General features: G+C 45.7%; 1 protein-coding gene across 4 annotated transcripts in view; it reads left to right on the top strand.

Annotated features, from left to right (window-relative positions):
* The window catches only part of RAB11FIP4 (RAB11 family interacting protein 4), a 116011-nt gene that overhangs the window by 55112 nt on the left and 39867 nt on the right, over positions 1-21032 (top strand). The window contains exon 1 of one of the 4 annotated variants that reach the window (XM_061455366.1): positions 13627-13758. The exons of the other annotated variants lie outside the window; for them this stretch is intronic. The gene's annotated coding sequence lies outside the window, so the exon portion shown is untranslated. Of the gene's footprint in view, positions 1-13626; positions 13759-21032 lie in introns of those variants that run through there. 4 annotated transcript variants of the gene reach the window in all.

Here is a 21032-nt window from a genome sequence, read left to right as displayed (position 1 = left end):
TCATTTTGCCACTATGGTGCCCACGATACTTTGGGGTTCAAATACATTATGTTAGTAGCCTCAAGAATTGCCACCAAAGTGACCCATGCAATTCATGGACTTGCCCAGTTCTTTTCCTGGTTGTGAAAGCTCAAGGACACCTTCCCCACTTCCTCCTTCCTGCATTTCATGCCCAGCCCTTGCACTGTCCAAAATCCCTTAAAACCACGTGGAATTTGGTTTTCCCTGCAGCGTTGAGACCTGCCTCCCACTGTGGGATGCTGCCGCAGCGAGGTTCTGTGTGGTGGGGACTGTGGCACTGTCCTCTATCAGAGGCAATGGAGCTGTTTAAAATTAAACCATCTTACTCAGCTGGGCTCAGAGAGCTAAAAATTACATCTTGATCATCTTGTCTATTCTTAGAAGCTGAAGAAGAATCAGTGTGGGTTTGGGGGCTTTTTACATGCTGCATGTATTTGTCTGGGTGGAGGCAGGCTTTTGCAGTGCTGTCACACATCTGGGCTGCAATAAGCAATTTGTAACTGAACAGGGTGAAAAAGTAGGCCAGCCTACAAGAGAGTATCTAGGAATTACTCCGGAGGGATTTATGCTACACTGTCTCCAGCAGCTGCAATAACAACGTGAAATTGAGATTAAAAACTCAGAAGAGATATGGGCTATTTGACCTTCTGTCTGTCAGCGACACAGAGGCCCTGTCTGGAATAAGGACACAGAGAAATGCAGTTTCTGTCGAGTGGTTGCATGCCAAGAAGAAGCTGTTGACGTTCATCCTAAGCTCGGTGGAACACAGAGATCATTTCTTCCCATTCCATGTTGTCCTTGCAGAGCCTGGGCAGGTTTCGGAGCTGTGTGTACCGGGGCTACCAGGCACAGGGACTGCTGCTGAGCTGTGTTTAGAGTGGAACAGTTCTTGCTCCAAAAGCGACCGACTCATCTAAAGAGATGAGATTTGGAAAGAAACTGTCAATTGTTACATTTTCTAAGTGTACGGAAATCCAGGCAAGATTATTTAAGCCCCTGAGAGGCCTTGTTGCTGAGTTTTGCTGTTTGGCTTCATCTTTTTACCCAGGCTGTTATTGTAGTTACCCAATTGACTCTAATACCAGTTGGGGAATAAGCCATGAGATAGAGTAGCCTGTTTGGCTGGAGGTGTACACTGGATCACAGGCTTGTTTTGGTACTCAGCATTATGATAGGCTATGAGGAAGGTTAAGTTGGAATAATAATGTAACCATGGTAATGTTGATACAGAGTTGACACAAATGCTGATGAGTATTTTGGGTGTGAACTCTGCACCCTTTGATAGATATATCCCAAATACATAAATATGGTGTAAAGGTATTGTAGAGCTTTGGCCAGCCATTTTTGTAGAATAGTGCAGTACTGAGGTAAACTTTCTTGCCCATGGTAGAAATTCATTCCTAATCCTGCATGTAGTGCCTGACCTCACTTAAAATGGGGGGAAATTCTCAACTTACACAAACTGGATATGCTACCACCTTCTTCCAGCAGCAGAGGGGATTTGTTTGGCTTATTTTGGCCACAGGCATAGCAATAGACAGAACCTCAAGAATTTTTATGTATTCTCCACAAGAAATTTCCCGTATTAGTAACTGTTCTGCATTTGTTACTGGCCTGTGGGTATGCTGAAAAACAATATTGCTGTTTGTTGCGGCAATGAGTTTTTCATTACTGTGTCCTTGAAGGCTAATGTCAGTGAGGAAGATTTGTTGGGGTAACTGGGGCATGTGGCTTTCATCAGGAGATGGACCACATGGTTACAGTGCCCTAAGGCACACTCGTGGAAAAGTCTGGTGCATGGAAGATGGGAACTGGTCCAAAATGGTTCCTCAACACCAGAGGGGTATTGAGGAATCACTAAGAACTGTTGGTCAGGTTCAACAGGGGAGATTAAACCAAAGCCATTTGGAAGAAGTCTGAACTGTAATGAGGATGGTTCCTCTTGTTCACCTGCTACTTGTGGAGAATGGATGTTCTGCAAATGTTTATCTAGTACTCCCAATCATCCTAAAGGATCCCATGCACCATACAGCCTTGTTGGTGTTCTCCCTCCCTTTCCAGCAGGACAGACGTATATGTACTGCAAAAACCTGGGGGCTCAAGACTGGTAAACAGTTTACCCCAATTAGCATGGGATTTGGGCTTTAAGAGTGTGTGAAAATCTTACCTTAAACCAACAGTCTTTGCCTTGTTAAATTCTTGCCTTTTTAAAATGAACTTGCACAGATGTTTCCAAGGAAAGAGTCATAATTTGCTATTAACCCTGTGGAAAAGTGAGGAGAGAGACCTAAATAATGAATGAAGTCAGTATTTCACTGCGTCTCCGATCTGTTTTTTATGGAAATCAGTAATGCACAGTATTTGGTGGGACTAACAGGTAAATATTGCCTTTCATCAATATCTGTTTACCTCTGAACTCTTCATCGCAGAGATCAGCAACCATCCCTTTATGAGTCACTCTGCAGGGTTACCTTGGCTGCAGGAGCTGCCTCAGGTTTCTCAGCTGGGAAGCTGTCAGTTAAGTGAAAGAGTAAATCACTGGCTTTCTATTTCTGCCACGTCTTGAAACTGCACTTAAAATCTCTCTGTTTGTCTCATTGCCAAGTTAGCAGTAGGATATTACAGGGGAATTATGAAAGGGAGTTTTGTGCATTAAAGCCAGAGCTGTCACCTGTTGCTAACACGATGCCTTGTCTATAAAGAAAGTCTGAGTAAGACGTCTCAGATTACTGCACCATGACAAAACTTTGCTTTCAGAAGACATCCTGTGTCATGGTGTGGTACTGGAATCAAAGGAGAAAGAGTTTGTACTCGGATACTGCAGAAGGTGGCCTGCCAAGGGTGACTGATACCCTGCTGGTCTACAAAGAAAAGCTTTAGCAGTGAAATGTAATGAGTAACACTGACCCCGGTGCTTCATGAAGCAAAATCCTAGGGCTGGGGAAAGTCCTGGAGCACTTTCTCTGCAGTTATTGAAGATTACTATTTTTTCCCTATGAACAAAGTTCAGATGTTTCTTGACTTAGAGACAGGGCATTACTTGCTGTGCTGCTGAGTAACATGCTTTTCCTCTAGCTTGTATGTAGTCTTATTAGATCAAAAACCCTTACAGGAAGAGACAGTCTCTCTTGATTGTATTTTTATATGACCTGTCATGTGGGGGCTATTTCTTTCCCTCTCCCCTGGGAGGACAGGACCACTTCAAAGAGATGGGAAAGGGAAGAAATCAGCACTATTAGGAGTATATCAATATTTACTGTACCAAATGTTCATATTTAGCTTGACTTGGATACCTGCATGCATATAAACTCACCTTTATGTACAATGTCTTCTTCTTATGAGGGAAGTGGTATTCTAGAGTGGAAGGGCTCCTGAATCAGCTCCCAGGAGCTCAGACTGCATTAGGACATCCTCCCTGCCCCGCTCCTGTCCCACTCTGTTAGCACAGCTCCCTGGGACAGGCTTGTGCAGGTCCTCTTGGGGAGGCACAACATCCTTTCCCAGCTCCTGCTTTGCAGGGGCTGCCTTTGCACTCCTGCCGCTTCCACAAGGGCCAGTGGGTAACCAGAACCACATGGACCACACGGTTTGTTTCCTGAGGTAATTCACCATCTGCAACTGCTTCTTAGACAACATGGGGTCCCTAAGCTTCCCCCCTGCCGACAGCTCACTGCCTCACAGGACCGCTTTTCTCATGACATCTAAACACTTCCACATTGAATATGGTTTATTAGAAGGGAGAGGTGAGTGTCAAGGGCAGGGATCAGTGTTTAGGAGTAGTTTAGTATTTTAATTTGACCATATTATGGAAATAGGATGTGAAAAGTAACCAGGAGTAGTTTATTCCCTGCTGAAACAGTAAAGAAAGCCACATCATGTTTAGCACATGTGGAGGCCCTTCCATGACCTGTTCTTACAGGGCATGGGGTGCTGCAGGCCCTTAGCAAGGCTTGCCCTGCAGTCACAGCATGCCTCGATTTTCCATGGATGTTTCCAGCCTGCATTGCCACTCTTGGTGCATCTGCTGGGCTGGATTCTTCATCATCGGCTTCATTTCCTTCTGCTAGTGTATATTCAGAAGTGTCTGTGCAGCACCAGAGCCACTGACAATACTGCTGATGACTTCACATCACTATTTAATTAGGATGGAAGACAGGGGATGAGCAACTGGAGATTTTACGCTTGGGAAAGAGGCTGATTTATGGCACAATCAGTCCGCTGGCTCCGGCAGGCTGTTCTTTAAAAAGCAAGAGGAATATTCTTGTCACTTTGGGGTTGATCTCAATCAAGGAGGTTGTGCAAAATCTGTTCAGGCTTTGATTGCAGGGACCTGACAGTGGGGCAGAAATCATCCCCTGTTAAATTCTGAGTGGTACCTCAGGGAGGGAGGCCAGGCCCTCTGTGAGCCTGGAGTTCTCAGTGCCTTACTGGGACTTGTATTGAAAGGCTTGGCCTGGGCTCTGCACCTTTTCAGTCACAGAGCACGGCTCTTGCTATAGCAAGGACTTTCTGTTCTTTTGCCAGTGTGGAATTTCCTGGGAATTAGAACTGATCTTATTTCAAAAGCAAGTACGGGATGTATGTACGTGCTGCGCTCCCCCATCCTTGTGTAAATGTGAACATTGCCCCAGAGCCACAGAAAATCAATGTGATGGTGCCTCTGAAAGATCCCAACAGTGCTGATACTGTCACAGCTTTGCCCACACTCAGGAGCTTTATTGCACTGCTCTGTGCTTCCCCTAAAGCTGGAGTTTTCCCTGCGGCATTCTGAAACAGAACCATTACACGAGTTGAAGGTATCTTCCCTCCTACCACAGATCTGCACCTGCTGTTCCCTGCTCCACGTCTCGGGCCCAGCATCACCCAGTCTAGCATCAGCACACCCGGCTTTTGCCAGGCTGCCAACAGCCCATATGCAAGGGCTGGTCCCTGCTGTCTGAGATGAGATGTCTCTCAGATCTTCCTCACAGTTCAGCTGAACCAGAGGTTATGTTTTTCCTGGTATGTCTGTGTTTGTTGAGGAAACTTTTCTGTGGTTATATTTATACTCTAATCCCTGGAGGCACTGTAACAGAAACAAAAGGCTGTTTTCTGTGTCTCTCTGAGGCTGCAGCATCACTTGTTGCTCTGGAGTTCCTATAGGTTTGGCTCAGCTATGGCTGAGTTGCCTTCTCTTCCAATTTCTGTAGCTAGAAAGGGACATATTTCTGTGGCCAGACTGATACAAACATTTGGCTAATGAACATTTGTCAGATAAGAAAAATCAACTCTAGCTTCACTGTTAACGGAAGATGTACTTGGAGGGATTCTAATGCTAAACACAGGACCAGGAGGCAGAATAGCTGAATTAATTTTCCTATTGCTACAAACCTCCTGTGATGTTTGGGCAGGGCAGCTGAAACCTGCCCTCCATCATACAGTGCTGTCCTCCCTATCAGTAAAATAGAGATAAAACTATTAGTGGATGGCAAGCTGGCTGACAGAGCATGTTTATCCCACTGTATGTGCTGGCTGCTGAGCAGAGTAGCTCTTTCCCTGCTGACCAGCTCCAGGGACCTGTCAGTGAATTAACATGTTGTGCCCCACAGCCTGAGAACAGCAGCCACATCCCTCAGCAAACAACTCCAAAAGGGTCTGACAGTTAAATAGTTGCTGCCTGGCTTTTAAGAAATGAAGTGAAACTTAAATGGGAATTCTGCAAAGTTTGCTAGCCCTTCCAGTGCGCTGGTATTATTCCCAGTGGGTGTTCAAGCTGCCAGCCTAATGAGGGTTTGTGAGAAGGCATCAACTCAGAAGTGTCAACAGTACCACAGGTCACACAAGGACATATTATGCACCTTTGACAACCCCGCCAGACTTCACATCTCAGCCCAGTGTGCAGCAATCAGTACTCACCCTGCATAATCCCCTTTGTTTTTGCTTTTCACAGGGGTCACATTTGAAACTACTGTCTAGAGCTGGCTGGGCTCACACCAAGTTGTTAATTGGGAGCTGTCTAGCTAAGGGGTGGCACAGAGGCAAAGTTCAACATGCTCAGCCCCTGGCTGCAGTGTTGAACATTCCCAATGGGGTGATGGCCAGGAGGCCCGGGAGACCTTGGGTCACCAGTATGCACAGGGACTTGCTTCCTGCTGCTCCCAGAGGGACTGGTCACCTGGGCACTTTGGTTTATATGAAATTAAGGATTTGACAGGATCTGGCCCAGCAGAAGGATTTGTATGTGAGAAATGCTAATGGGATTTACATACAGGAGGAGGAAAGCATTAGTTGGAACAATGGACCAGGCAGAGAAACACTGCCCGCATATCTCCATCCCAGAGAGCTGGTGAGCTTGGCCTTTGTCATTAGTGAATTTTTAAAGGGGTTGCCACCCTGGTTGCTTCCCCCTAAGGCCAAACAGCAGCACAGTTTACGGGCTGTCACTCACCATCATCTCACAGTAGGCTGCCCTCAGTTGGCCTGGAGGGACAAGTGTAGGGTGGCCCTGCACTGGTGGCAGGGTGTGGAGATGATCTGCAAACTTGGTGCAGAGGCTTGTTGCTTCTGAGAGATGTATTCTGCATACCATATACCTGAGAAATTCCTGGAGGCGGACACAGATATGTAGATGAAGGAATTAGCATTAAAACAATCTACAGTACTTATTCTATTATTGTGCTATTGAAGTGCTTCAGAGGCTCTAATGAATTCATGTCGTAGCTTCTCTGGGAGTTAGAAAATTGCTGTTCACCCCCAGTTTGAAGATGATAAATGGAGCTGTTCAGTGATAAGGGCCAGGTAGGTGGCAGAGTCAGATTGGTTTCCAGAAGAGCCAGGTGACTACATACCACTGCAGTCATGGAAGGTGTCCATCACCGAGTGGGAACCTATACCTGTATCTCAGCTGGTGCCCTGTCTGCTTGTCCAGCTTTTGTATCTGAGCATATGTAACGTTCAGCAGTACTTTAGTGCATGTAGGTGGAATTGGATACTAAATTTCATGGGCTAATAATTTTCCAGAATGCTTTTTCTTGATCTTCTGTCTGCAGAGCCTGCCCAAATAAAAGGCAGAGAGCAAAGCAGGGCCCCCTTCCTTCAACTGGGGAACAGATCAAAGCTCTGGTGGTGTCGGTGCTGCAGGCATATGTCTTTCTACAGTACTTATGAAGCCACTAGCCTAGCAAGATTAGCAGGTGTCAAATCTACTTTATAAAAAGAGGCAAGGGTGGCATTACAAGTTTGCTGCAACTTTGTACAAACAGGCATGTTCTAATTGGGTCAGGCTGTATTCTGCTAGAAGGAACTAGTGTTGAAAATCTTCTCTCCCTTTTGTATCAGCTTTCCTGCCTTTTCCTGGTGTCTCAGGGGTCAGAGGTATATGTGCCGTTACCCTCCAATCCCTTCAGGCATCTATAAAAGTTTGCAAGGCTTGATTCAGAGGTGATGGCCATGAAGTGTGGTGCCATACGCAGGTGGCAGGAACTGCTTCTCTCACACTGTAAGGTTACACAATTGTCAGGAGGCGTACGTTCAGTATATTTGAGGGATGTTCTTGGTTCTTGCTCTTTGTGAAGCTGTTTCCTTGTCTCTTCTGTGTCAGTCTGCACTACATGTTTCTAGCTTCATTAAACGCCTGGGTACTGAGTGTTACTGTCTGTGCTTTGCTGCTGCTCATTTCTGTAGGGATTTAGGCCACAAGTGCTTCATGCTGCCATCATCAGCTTGTAAGGAGCAAAGAAGAAAAGCAGGGTATTCCCTAGATGCCAGGATAATTGTGTCTTGACAGCATCCTAATTAATCATCTCATAACCAGGTAATTATTTCCCACGTAGCTGTCTAATCACCATTTAGTATCCCAGACTTCAGCCTTCAGGTAAGGAATACTTTCAAGTGAGGGCTCTAAGGAGAGGAACACAGTGGGTTTGTGACTCCTGGTGTAACTCCTCCGTTTTCGTTGAATTACTCCTGGGATTAATTTGGTCCTCCAGTTCTTTTAGTCTACTGAACCACAGAGCAGCCCTAGTTATTGCCATATTGGCAACAAGAAACACTATGACCAACTCTGTTGCTTAGTGTAATGGGCTTAGCTGCTAATCTACGGCTGGTAACGTGCTCAGAAGTACATCCATATGTTGGCTTGCCTTGAGCTCTTGCTAACCTAGCAGATTATAAGCTAATGAACTAGAGCCATACTTTGGGGATCAATATACAAGATGCTCTTAAAAGGTGAGGTTATGTATTAGAGTGTGCTGAATGCCTCCATGGTAGAGGAGAAATTTACTTGTGAGCCAGGGAAGACCACAAAGATAAAAATTACAGTCTTTAAGTCAAAGCTTACTTAACATTGACAAAACACCTTGAGAGTGTTTTCACCTCTGTCTCCAACTGATTTACTTCTATCTTAGGTTTCCCAGTAGTTGTGATGTCTTGAGTGTGTGTGTGCATGTACACGAGTCCCACTTCTGTCCATCAAAAACTATAGACTCATTCAAAAATTCTAACCACATTTGGAAGAGAAGCAGGAACCTCAACAATATTAAACTCTTATGCTCCGTAAAAATAGGCTTTTGTATGGGTACAGTTAAATACAGACAGGCCTTCATTCCTCTGACTTCACCAGTGTAAAAATGATTTAATACATCATTGTTCCCATCTGTGAAAGAAACTGCAGGCTGATACAAGGCACTTCCCTACTTGCGAAGCTGCCTCTTGGGCTGGTAACATCATGTAGGTGCGCGTGTTTTGCGTTGTTGTTGTTAACTGTGTGCACATTATGTGTCACAGTTATAAAACTGAGCCCTAAGACATCAGAGTCCAGCTCAAACAGCGTACGTACACCTACCACGATGCTGGCCATGGACACCCTGGTGACTTAGGATCTCCTGCTACTTTAAAGCTGTGTGACCCTAACAAAGAGGTGACTTCATGTCTTGGTGGCAGATTTGTCCCAGATGAATTGCAGCAATTTTCTCGTGCCCTTTAGTGCTTGGGTGTACCCAGGTACCTCTGTATGTATTTGCTGCATGATTATACCTTCAGTTTTGCATTTCTGTTCATGTGTCCAGATCATCAGACCTTTGCTCAGCCCAATCTCAGGATGGCCTTGAAAACACTCTGAGGAACTGGAGTGTGTTTTGATTTTCCTTGGCTTGTTTTCTTTCCATTATCTGTCTTTATGGTGATAAAGATTGCTGCTGTTGACCTCAGAGCTCTGACTGGGCTTTGCTGTGTGGAAGACGCCCAAGGAGGAGTGATGTGCAAGCTCTGCTCTCAATAGCTGGCCTCATGGCACTTCTCCCCAGAGAAGCCAAGAGGAGGGGAAATAGAGACCACATTAATAGCTGGGACTCTCCAAGAACATGTGCTGAAATAAAAGTAGCTAAAAATAGTCTCTAAGACTAAATGTGAATCATCTGGAGAGTAATGAGCTAAAGTTTCTCCAAGAAAATCCCCAAAGGAAGAAGCCCTGTTTTCAGAAGCAGTCATGCAAGCTGGAAGCAAATAAAGCCTTCCTATGAAAAACTGCCACCTCCAACATACGCTGTGGAGGAGACTTCATATCCTTCCCCAGGTCTGCCTTGTCCAGTTGTGCTGGAGCTGTCTCGTTCTTACTGGTGCGGTTTGCAGTGAAGTCTCCCTCAGGATGGGATTTTGCTCATGTTTCAAAAACTGGAGCTCCAGCAGGTGGGGTCAGGCTTAGTGAGAACAGCCTGTCTATGGAATTTCTCTCTTGCTCCATGGCCAGGCAATTCCCAAGGCAGGGTGGTAAAACTTCTTTTAAATTTAGTGTTTTCCCTTTGTACCTCTTCTCCCAGTGCAAATGCTCATCCCCTCCTGCCTCCCCCCTGCCATTCATTCATTCATTCATTCATCTCTCTTTGACAGCCATAATCTGCTGCTGTGAGTTACCAGAGCTGTTTCCAATGCAACATGCTTAATCCGAAATTGAAAAGTCATTGTGAGCGGGGGTCTCAGTGTCATGTGGTGAATATCTTAGATGCAGAAAGGGATCAAGGTGGCTTCTTAGTTACCAGTAGTTAACACAGTCTATTGTGGTTTATTTACTCACCATTTATATGTGTCTTTGTATCTCCTACTAGGAAGAAGTGTGATCTGGAAATAAGATAACTTATAAATAGCTGTAGATTTGCTGTAGCACCAGAAGAAACTTCAGCTATAGTGCAGCTATAGTGTGTTCTGACAGGCATTGAGGAGGCAGAGTGAAGCCTTTCTGCTATACAATGCTGGGCTACAAAAGCATCATTACAGCGAGCAGCCCTTGCAAGGCGGGAGTAGCTGATTGCAGATGCATCCCATAGCATGCGGGGCACCCTTGGCTTTCCAGAGCAGCATACACCATGCACGGCTGCTCCAAGGAGTAACAGGAGGAGGTGAGGTCCCACGGCTGCTCTGCTGTGCCAGGAGCAGGTACTGACCTGTGGCACAGCTGCGGGAAGAAGCCTCATCCTTCAGACACTGCTGGAATGCCGCTGCATTCCAGCCTGGAGCATCTTCAGTCTGGGTATCTTTCAACTTCTCTCTCTTGTGATGGCATTTCTAGCTGAGACACTGGGTAAAGTGCAAAGTCCAATGGTAAACCTGTTTCCTGTCCAAGTTGAAATGTCCATAAAATACTGATTTTTGACAACGTTTTGGCTGAGGAGAAAGGAAATTATGTCTAAACTTCAGAGCATCTCGTTTTGGCATCTTTCAGAGTAGGGAATTTCAATTCCATTTTGACTGAATTTTTAACAAATCTGTTTAATTGCATAAACATTTACGAACATTCTTAAGAAACTGATTTGCCTCATTTTTTAAAAACATCTTTTAGAAAAAACTTCCACATTTTCCTTTAATTCTTTTCAAGAGGAACAGAATCTGGCTTTCGGAATTCCCATTTTCAGCCTGAGGCTGGTGAAGGCCAGGGCAGGTATCCAGTGAAGCCATGTAGGAGTGTAACAGGAACTATATTCTTTTCCATTATTATTCTTATTATTATTGTTCTTTTCCATTCAGGAGAATGGCTAATGCAAGCTGCTTGTCTACTGGCTGTTAACAATGCAGCTAGTTTTTCCTGATGTGATTAGAAGAATGCGACAAGAGCCCTAAGGCATCTCCTAACAAAGCAACGTATCCCTTGGCGTTTCTACAGCAAACTGAGGCTTTTCTGTGTTGCACATGTCAAAACTAAGTAGTGGGTGTAAATTTCATTACCCACCAGAGAGGAAACAGAAGGAAACAGTCTGATAAAATCATAGTGGTTTATTAGGCAAATTTTCCCACGTAAGGCTAAAATGATTGCTGCCCACTGGATTTATTCCAGGCTTCAAGCCTGCTGTTTAAAAAGCATCAAGTGTGAACACACAAGGAATTAATTTACCTTCTCAGATTGAGACCTTCTGAAAGATTCATGGGAATTGTGAATGGGGGAGGTACATTTTTACCTATGCTCAGCTTATCTCATTGTGATCTTTGCCAGTCTTTGCTGTGGAGTGTGGAGCCCTTCCCTCTCCTTTCGCACTGCACAACCCAGGTACATCCTAACTCTGAGGGAGAACTGGCTTCATCCCCTGCTCTGTAGCTGGGTTGTGGGGGTGCTCTGATGCTGGCCTTGCTGAGGAGCTGATCAGACCCATTCTCAGCTCAGCCTGCAGTGGGGCTTCCAAATGAGTAACATTTCTTTCTGTTGGGACATCACCAGGCAAGCTGCCAATGGAGAGCCACTGAATTCAAAAGCTCTACAGACTTACTGGCTTCTTAAATATTACAGAGAGGGTGCTACATCAGGCCCAGCTATGCAGTGATTTGACCTAGAAGCTGAGCCTTGACTGCTGGAGAGTGTCTGTCTTCAGATCTGTGTGTAAAAAGTATGAACTGTCTTAGGTCTCTCACTCCCTGGCGTGTCCCTAGCTAGTGTTGTTAACGGATTAACATCCTTTTTGCAGAACATTTAATGCTCAATCTCTTTTGGGCTGAATGATGAAGGTGATTGAAGGCTGCACACCGCAGGGCTCAGTGCAAATGCAGTGCCAGGAGCAGGCAGAAAGCAGTTTTGTTCTTTTCCTTTCAAAACATGTCTCTGAGAGTATAAAGAAGTGTGAAAACTCATATGCAAAATGAGAGTTATCTTCCTTGGTGCTTCCTTGACTTTATTGCCTCTTTTTGCTTCCTACCCTCCTTTACAACACTGTTATTTGACACGAGGAACTGAGGTTTTACTGGAAAGGTGTATTTAAGTTGTTTACTTTAGCCACACTACACGTGGTCTCGTACAAAGAGTTATTTTTAAGTTACTTACACATAATGGTAACTGCAGGAGGAAAGAAGAGGGTTAAAGTGTATCCTCCCTGAAAATTCTGATCTTTAAATGTTTGACCCTTCCCGCTCTGAGCAACCCTCATCAGCAAAATGAAGGGTTCAGAACTTCCATTGCTGCAGAAATCTGTGTTAGGAGTTCACCTGGGTTATGATTGACTAATAGGAAAGGGCAGGAAATGCCTTTTCTATAGCCTTAAAGATTGAAAGGTACTGAAAACCACCCATCCTAACTCAAGACAAGAGTTCATTTTCAGATGTTTGTGATCCATAGGAGAAAAAAAACCCTGTCAGAGCAGTCACACTGATAATTTTTAAATGCTTTGACTTGACTTTGATAGTGCCAGCGTTCTTACTGTAACTTACCTGTAGAAACAGAGATTCATGTTGAAAGGGAAAGCTGGAGTGAATTTAGGATTAGCTGTAACATAGGAACAATGAACAATGGGATTCTTAAATGCCTGTTCGTCAGTCCTTGTTTCGTACAGTCTTCCATGAGCTCTGTGAACCTTTTCCATCTTAACATAGCTAATATATGGGATAGCCATTAACACAATTAACATGTTACAGAAGGGACAACAAATTCAAAAGGGTAGGAGCCCAAACTGACACTATAGTACTGGTGTGAGAGGCAGCAGAGAGGTGGCATTTTTTCAGACAGGCAGTTTGGCTTCTGCTGCATTTCAGGCTTCTGTTTTCCTTTCATCTGCCTATGTCTTGTTCTCTGCAGCTTCATTCATCTTGTATTTAGTCTCAGAGGTCTTTGAGGTAGACTTTGTGAATTTGTACCAGCATCTGGCATCATGAGACCTGACTGCTAGGATCTGTTGCCGTAATGCAGAAGTGCAATCATCTGTTACCACAGCAGCTGACTTTCTGAGTTCCCTGTGTTTCCAGGGTCAAGCATCTTGTAACTGCAGATCATAAAATTTTGGCATAGCAGATTCTTGTAGCTGTTCAGGGTAATTGATGCCACTGCAGACTTCAGCATCAAACCTGAAGGCAGACTTCAATCCTGCCGTTCATTTGTTTTGAAACTAAGATGAATACAGAGAGCTTGTGAACAATTCCAGATAGAAATGTTTTGTTAATAAGCAGTGTTATGAACTGGTGAAATCACTGCACTGAAGTTTAGCTTTACCTGAACCAAAGAAAATGATGCTGTTTGCAGCTCTGTGTGATGCCTGTGCTGGAATCTCCTGCTGAAAGGAGGATTTGATTAGGAATGCCTTAACCAGGGCGAGTTCTGGAAGCTTTGGAGTCTGCCCCGGGTGTCTTGGCAACGATGCACAGTTGAGAGCCCTCATCAGCACACACACAGAGTGTGTCCCAGGTCTGCCTTCACATCCCACTTGTGCAAAGGCAAGAGAGAAAACTTAGCTGCTACCAAGACAGGTTTAAAGACCCTGCAGTTCCCTACAGAGGCTTCCACCGCCATTCTCAGTAAGTATAACTTTAAGGAATGATAAATTTTCTCTCCCCAGAAGTCACCTTTTGTTAAGTGTGCTGTAGATCAGGGATGTAAATCAGGCTAAGAGCCACAGTTAAAATGCACAGAAGTCTGCTTTCAATTACTGTGAACTGCTCTAACTCGCCATTAACGGAATGGTGTGATGTGAAGGAGATGAGCCTTAGAAAACCTTACAGATTGGGAAAGCAGAGCCTGACCCTTCCCCCTCTGTCAGCTTGTTCTTTTCAGGAGCAAGCTGGCTCATTGTGTGTGCAGTGCTATCTACAGCAAAGCTGTCTGGGGGTGGGGGGGGGGAGTCCCAGGGCCTCTGCAGATCTCTTCCTGCACTGCTGATGCAACAGGGAGCCTGGCGCTGCGGCGGGCAGTGAGCTGTTTCCAGTCATGCACCAAAGACAGACACTGTGATAAAGCAGTTCTGTTGTTCTGAAGATGAGAACTTCAGCTGGGCCGGACTCTGCTCTCTAAGATGTCTGTTTTCTGACACACAACTAGAATGTGCAGTGAGCTCTTGTTCCCTTTGAGCTTTTCCTCTTTCTGAAGCGTTTGTGTTTGCTTTTAATGGAGTAAAAAGTGATTGTGGAAACACAGGCCCTGGAGAGGTATTCAAAACCGGAGGAGAGGGCACGATTGTGGTTGCATGGCTAGTTCAGGACAGGGGTTTGTGAATTACTAGCTTCACAGTGTGACCTCAGAGAAAGAGTTAATCCCAGTTCCACATTAAAGTGGGCCCATCGCAGCCTTCGCTTGATGGCGTGTTGTGCCTGTGTGGGGTGGGTGGATATGGCTGGCTCCGTGCTCATGGCAACCTCTTCCCATACCTGTGATGCAAACAGCAATCACTGCAGGTGTGTCTGTGCTCCTGGTTTGAGCATCGCAGGGCAGAGACGTGCACAGGCAGTGGTGCATCCTGTGAAGTATGTTTACATGAAGTATGTGTTAGCGTAGAGCTGGGGGTTTGCAGGCACAGCGTTGGGCTGGGCTGGCCTTGCTGCATGCAGGCTGTGGTCCTCTAAAGAAAGACCAGGGCAGTGGCGTGGCTCCCTCATCTGCAGTTCCTTCACAACTCAGTTGCCTAAAACTATATCATCAGGAAGACAGCTTGTGGCAATGCGGAAAGGAGAGCTCCTGCGTGCTGTGACTCATGCTGCTGCCTTGAGATGACTGTGCCTGGTTGTCATTCATGGGGCTGTGCCACCCATCCTGAAACGGCTGCACTTCTCAGCAGCTGCTTTTGTGGGGATGAAGGAGATTAGTCACAGAGTACAGTGAGTGAAGAATTCAGATCTGCTCCTTTGGGAACAGTGAACGCTGCAGTGGGAGGAAGAGAAGTCAGAACTCGATTTATCAATGCTCTTTGATCGGGTGATCATACACGTGCTTTTTGTGGGGAGGACTGTGAGTTTAAAGAAACTCAGTTCAAAGGCTTCACACATCTGATCATCAGCCCGGATCCCTGTAGCTGTGGTTCCTTGTTTGAATGAATGTGTAGTCCAAGTAAGGGCTGTCGTACTTGAGACGCAGCCAGATGAGGCTGCTGCACCTCATCAGCTCTCTTGCTGTCCAGCGCTGTGCACAGCAGGGTGTCTGCTGGAAGCCAGCTGTGCCTCAGTCTGTAACCTCTCTGCCTGGCAAGTGACAAGGATGTGTCTGGCCTGACTCTTCTCAGCTTCCACGGTCGTTTCGGAGATACTTGACCAGAATCTTCCATTTAAATCAGCAGAGCTAACTGAGGCCTGCACTGGGATAGCACATCCTAGTTAAGAGTCTGGCCTGTCATTGTTTAAGAAAGAATTGGCAGGTAAGAGGTGTGTCCCTTTGCTCCTCAGGCAGAGGGTGGTTCAGATCATGAATGGGGAACTCGTTGCACATAGTGTGCAGCTGATTAGATGGTTTGGGCCATGCCTGTGCATTCCATGGCACTATTCATGTGGATATTCCTGATTACTCCCTTGCAGCCTCTTATGATGACCTCGAGCATAGTATTGCTTGATTTTGAGTTGCTGGGCTTGTTCCTTCAGAGAGCTGCTATATGTCACCAAAGTAACCTGTGCATGTGAGCCATGCTCTTTCTGGCTCAGAGGGGTCAGTTGCCTTTGAACAGTGTTTCTGCTGTGACGAGGAATCATTCTGGGAAAGACGGGGAGCCGATCATGTCCCTATCATGTCTTGGCCCAATTTGTGTAATACATGTTTTCTACAAGGCTGCTTAGGGATTCCTAACCCATTTTTTCCCCTTAGAGAAAAATGTGATATTTTAGTATCAGAAACCAGCTTGGGTATTGTTCATTCCAGATCCCCACAAACTGTGATATTTCCTGTGTGTTTCCCTCATTCATCTCAGTGTGTAAAACGTGCTCCATGAGGAGACTATCCATAAGCATGGAGCAAGTCCCCTTTCATCTGCACCTCCCTTATCCCTCACAGAGGGTGATCGTGTGTGTGAAATAAAACATCAGCCTTGGTCACCTCTGGCTTGGACTCATCTGCTGAGTATTTAGGCCTCAGTCTCTTCCACCTTTATCTTCCCTCTCCTTTCTTTCTGCTCCTTCCCCTATTCTTCAGTAGCAGTGCCATCTAATTAGGTCATGGATTGTTTCAAACTCAGAACCTTTCAGGAGGTTTTCCAGTACCTGTGGGCTTTGTTACTCAAAGGCACTTGTTCTGCTTGCCCAGCTTTCCTGCTTTGTGCCTCTCTCAACTGCTCCTAACACTGAAATATTTCTTGCTCACGTGGCTGCGGCAGTAAAAGACGTGTTAGCTCCATAACAAGCTGCTACTGACTCCTCGGGGAGCTCCCAAAGAAATATTTTACTCTGAGATAAATCTGCTTTTCTGCATTCCCTCCTGTTTTATTAATAGGGCTGTTTTCAAGAGAAGATTCTCACATGAAGCCTTCTGCAGCTTCAGCTGCTGCTCCTCCCTGGAGCCCAAGCGCTGCCTCTTGTTTGCACAGGCTGTTGGGGACCAAATTTGGGTAAGGACACACATATTGCTGCTTTCAGGGCAATACCAGCCAAGCGAGGGGTCGTGTTGAGGCTTTGGAATGTGGCCTTTAGATTATACAAAACAGACCCAATCCAAGCTCTGTTTGGCCCCAAACTTTAGTGTATGCAGACTCAAAGGTCTCATTTAGCTACCATGAGGTGTTATTTTTCCCTATAAACAAGTTCAGTTAAGCCATAAGGAGTAATTCCGAAGGAGGAGATGGTCAGTTTATACTTGTATAAGCAAGAATGACAGAACTTCTGTGTCTGTAACCAAAACCTGGGAAATGCCAGATACATCCAATTCAATCTGCAGCCACAAGTCTGTGACAGGATGGCCTGGGACTACACCTTGCACTGGGTATTTGTAGGAGATTCCTACCTGCTTCCCTTGGAACAAAATACTAATTGCCTTCTGTTCTCTAACCCTACCTTTGAAACACTCAGTTTAATACATGCTCCCAAGTTATGGTTGTGAATTATGTTTTCAATTAGGCTGACAGCAGAGCTGGTTGCAGTGGCTGAATCTGGCCTATAACAAATTGTTAAGGGAAATCTTTCCTGTTTCAATCATTGAACTTTAATACATCAATTTAATACAATGTGCTAGTCATTGCCTTTCATTCCTGCCCAACTAAAGCTGTTTTTTCACAGCAGTCAGTGGCAGTGGAGTTTGTATGCTGGAAATTTGGCTTTGCCTGGTACCTGCTGCATAAGAGACTGCCCTGAATTTTCCTCCAGAGGTCTGCTGTATAAAGGAAGGGCAGGAAGTGCTTCCAGCTTCTTCATCAAGCAAGGTACCTGTGCATCAGGGGAGATGGTAGGATCTAAGTTCTGAGCCTTGGTGTAGATATTTCACCTGGGATGTTTCGTGACACTGAAGGTCACATATGGCTGTGGAAGGACCACCTTGGCTGGCTTTTTCCTGTGACATTTTTCACATTGCTTGCTAAGTGTGGCTTAGCAAAAGAGTGGAAAGATGCTGGAAGATGAGAAACCAATGAGGGAGACAAGCTGCATGTAAAGGAGATAAGAGCTGGGGAGCAGTTCTTCAGTGCAGTTAGAGTGTCCCAGAGCTGAATGCCACTCCTATCTCAAGGATTTCAAGGTACTTTATTCAGTAAACTCTCTGCACTAGTACGTAATGACTCTTGTGGTACATTTTTGCACAAATTTGTATCCCAGGTTTGTTGTGCCACCTCTGATTTCTTGGAGATTCACTTCTCATTCCTTGATCACCTCAAACACTTAAACCCAGTGGGAATTTGGAAGAAGTTGGGTTTTTGAGCTCAGCCTCTCCTGCTCTCTGGGGCTGCAATGGGTCAGCTGCAGGAGCTCATTGAAGCATCCTTTTCGAGCAGGATGGCCTCTCAGGTTTAGGTGGAAATAACAATTTCCACCTTCCAGACTTTTATTTCTTTTTTCTTCATTTTGTATTTTATTGCTTCATGTCCCTGCTGCCAGCAGCAGCACATCAGAAATCAGGGATCCAGGCTGACCTCCTGGAGGAAAAGGCACGCTGCCAGGGAAGATCTCAGGTCTTCATAGAAGTGTCACATTACAGCTGATTAAACAGGTCTGGCAGAGTCTGAAGCATAAAGCACTGAGCCTGAAGTGGTAATCCAATAACTGTCTTATGCAGAGCTGGGTGGCCATGGGGGGCGTTCCCAGGTGATGGCAGTGTCTGCGGCCTCCAAGGAGAGTCTCCTGCATTCCTCTGGGCTTCAGGAACTCAGTTGTTGCTGTTCCACTTACATAACACACAGCTGAGAGCATGCTTAGGTTATTAAAGAGTGATGGCTCTCACTGTGGGGTACCTTTAGCACCAGCTACATAGGCATCTGAACAAGCCCAGCAAGCTGCAGCAGGGGTGGTGAGTTGGGATCCTGTGGATCCCGGTGCCCATCAGGACGCTGTGCTGCAGCACCCTTAGGGGCTGTGTCTCTTCTCACCTGTAGCCTCTGTCTCCTGCCACATCTGTGTGAATGCCTTGAATATCTGAGGGCTACAGAGTGGCATTAGATGTCTGTGTTCAGGCAGCTGAAGCCACTCTTCAGTCATGCTGGACATTAGATAAGGGTGACCGATGATGCTGATCCATCCTAGGGCTTTCAGTGCTGTCTCTGCCTCCCTGGGGCTGAGCCACCAGGAAGGAAACAGAGGGCAGATACCCCACATTAGGGATAATTGACAGCAGAGGCCCTATATGGACACTGCAATTATTTCCTTCATTTTCCTTTTGTAAGATGTGTAATTGCCATAGGGGGGACCACCTACTGTTACACTGCTATTTGGGAAAGCCTTTGTACTTGTTTCTTTTGAGCTTTGGTCACCCAAATGTAAACTAGAAGCAATTAAAACTTGGAAGAAGTGGAAGGGTGTGGAAGACAGACATGTGAGGCTGGTCTGAGTGTCCTCAGAGCCAGCTTGAAGAGGGAGGGCAGATTTATCTCTGGAGTGAAGGGCATTGTGCCTCTGAGACTTGCGTGAGGTCTTACACCAGGCTTGCAGTTTCCATGTTGCTTCCAGGCAGAGCAGTTGTGTCTGCAGGATGTCAGTAGCTTTTAGACCAGGCTTTGACAGGAGTGCTTGTGCTCAGTGGTTCACTGTGGGCTGCCTGTATCTGGTGGCCAGCTTGCTTTAGCATATGTGGATGTCAAAAAATCATCACTTTTCCCAGGAGCAGGAGACGAAAAATTGGTTTCAGCTGAGGAGCTCTATGATCTGCTTCATTCAGGCCTTGGGGAGGCTTCCAGTTTTGATGTTAACTATGATTTAATGATAAAATGCTAATATCACTTGGGAAGGAAAGACAATTGGTGCAGTCAGCCACCCTCACAGATAACTGCTGAGCTGGGGAGCCTGGGTGCTTCTGTCGCCCCAGAGCACTGCCCACGGCTTAGTCATTTGTCTGAACAAAAACACAGATGCAGAAGGAAACGCATCCTCTGCCGCAGCAGAAAATGAATCATGTGAAATACTCCTTCCCCATAGCTGCCCATTGCTCACGGAGGAGGGAAGGACTGGAGCCAAATTTGTGAGGAAAAGAACCTTAGTCCTGTGCAGCATCCATCCTAGCATCAGAGCCCTGAGGGTGGCATTGCAAGAACAGGGAAATGAGTGTCCCAAGTCCTAACTTTGCCATGGTTTTCTTGTCTGAGCTTGGAGAAGTCACTTGAAAGTAGTTTTAGGGCTGGAGACCACCTTGGCTGTATTCCTGCTGTTTGGCAAAGCCTTGCAGTGTTTCTTTGAGCTTTTATCACATGAATATGGAACAGAAGCAATTAAAGAGTGAGAAGTAGGTGTCTGAATGCCTTTAAAAGCCACACCATCTCCATGTCTGGTTTCTTGGCAGTGAAATGGCAGTAGCCATTCTTTCTTTTCATGCAAGTATTATGATGATGCTATCCAGGCTGTGTTGCCCTGGAACATCCTTCTTTGCTCTTCTGCTTTCACCCTGAAGATCCAGACAGAACCTCCGAAGGGCTGGTTACTGAGCAAAGCTTCTCCTGGGGAGATCAGTCTGTTCACAAAGCATCACCCTTGCAGGTGAGCAGCACAGAGCCTCCTGTGCAATCACCCTGGGTTTCCCCATGTCCTTTCTGGTGCTTTCCATCTAACAGTGAGCTCCTACTGGAACAAACTTGTCATATGTAGAAACTACTGCAATGATCCCAGAAGAAACCACAAAGTGCAGCCATGAAATCCTGTCTGCTCCCAGATAAACACAAACAATAGGGTCCATTTTACGTCAGCTGGCATTTGTCAAACCGTTATCACAGTTTATGTTTACCACAGTGTTCCTTTGGGAACCAGTAGGATTGCATGTGTAATCTAGGGAAATGGCTACAGGAATCAGAGTCAAAATATTTGCATTGCTTACAGCCAAGGTTCACAGCACTGCAAGGTTGTTTCACTGTGTTGGGCTTTGGGAGGTGTTGGTGTGGCTGTGCTACGGGTATTGAGCTGGGAAGTAAAGACATGGCAGAGACGGAAGCTGACCGAGACCCTGTGCATTTGCTACACGTCTTCCCTCCTCACTGCTGCCTAGTTTTTACTCTCTGAAAAATAACAATGAAAGACTTGAATAAAGACATTTATGATGTTTATAGCACAAGAGCCAGGTCTTCCTAGTTAACTGTATCGTGAGTTAGTCCATTCATTTCAATATCAAAGCCTGATTCTGAGCTGATTTCCACTAGAGTAATTCCAGGTTAACTAAGCTGCAGTGATTGAACAATCCCAGTTATAAGAATATTCCT

Source organism: Pezoporus flaviventris, unplaced genomic scaffold (genome assembly GCF_033815535.1).
Source record: "Pezoporus flaviventris isolate CSIRO_AGI_PZ_B2104156 unplaced genomic scaffold, CSIRO_AGI_Pfla_v1 ptg000020l, whole genome shotgun sequence".
NCBI classification, from domain to species: domain Eukaryota; kingdom Metazoa; phylum Chordata; class Aves; order Psittaciformes; family Psittacidae; genus Pezoporus; species Pezoporus flaviventris.
This window is presented reverse-complemented; position numbering and strand designations above follow the sequence as displayed.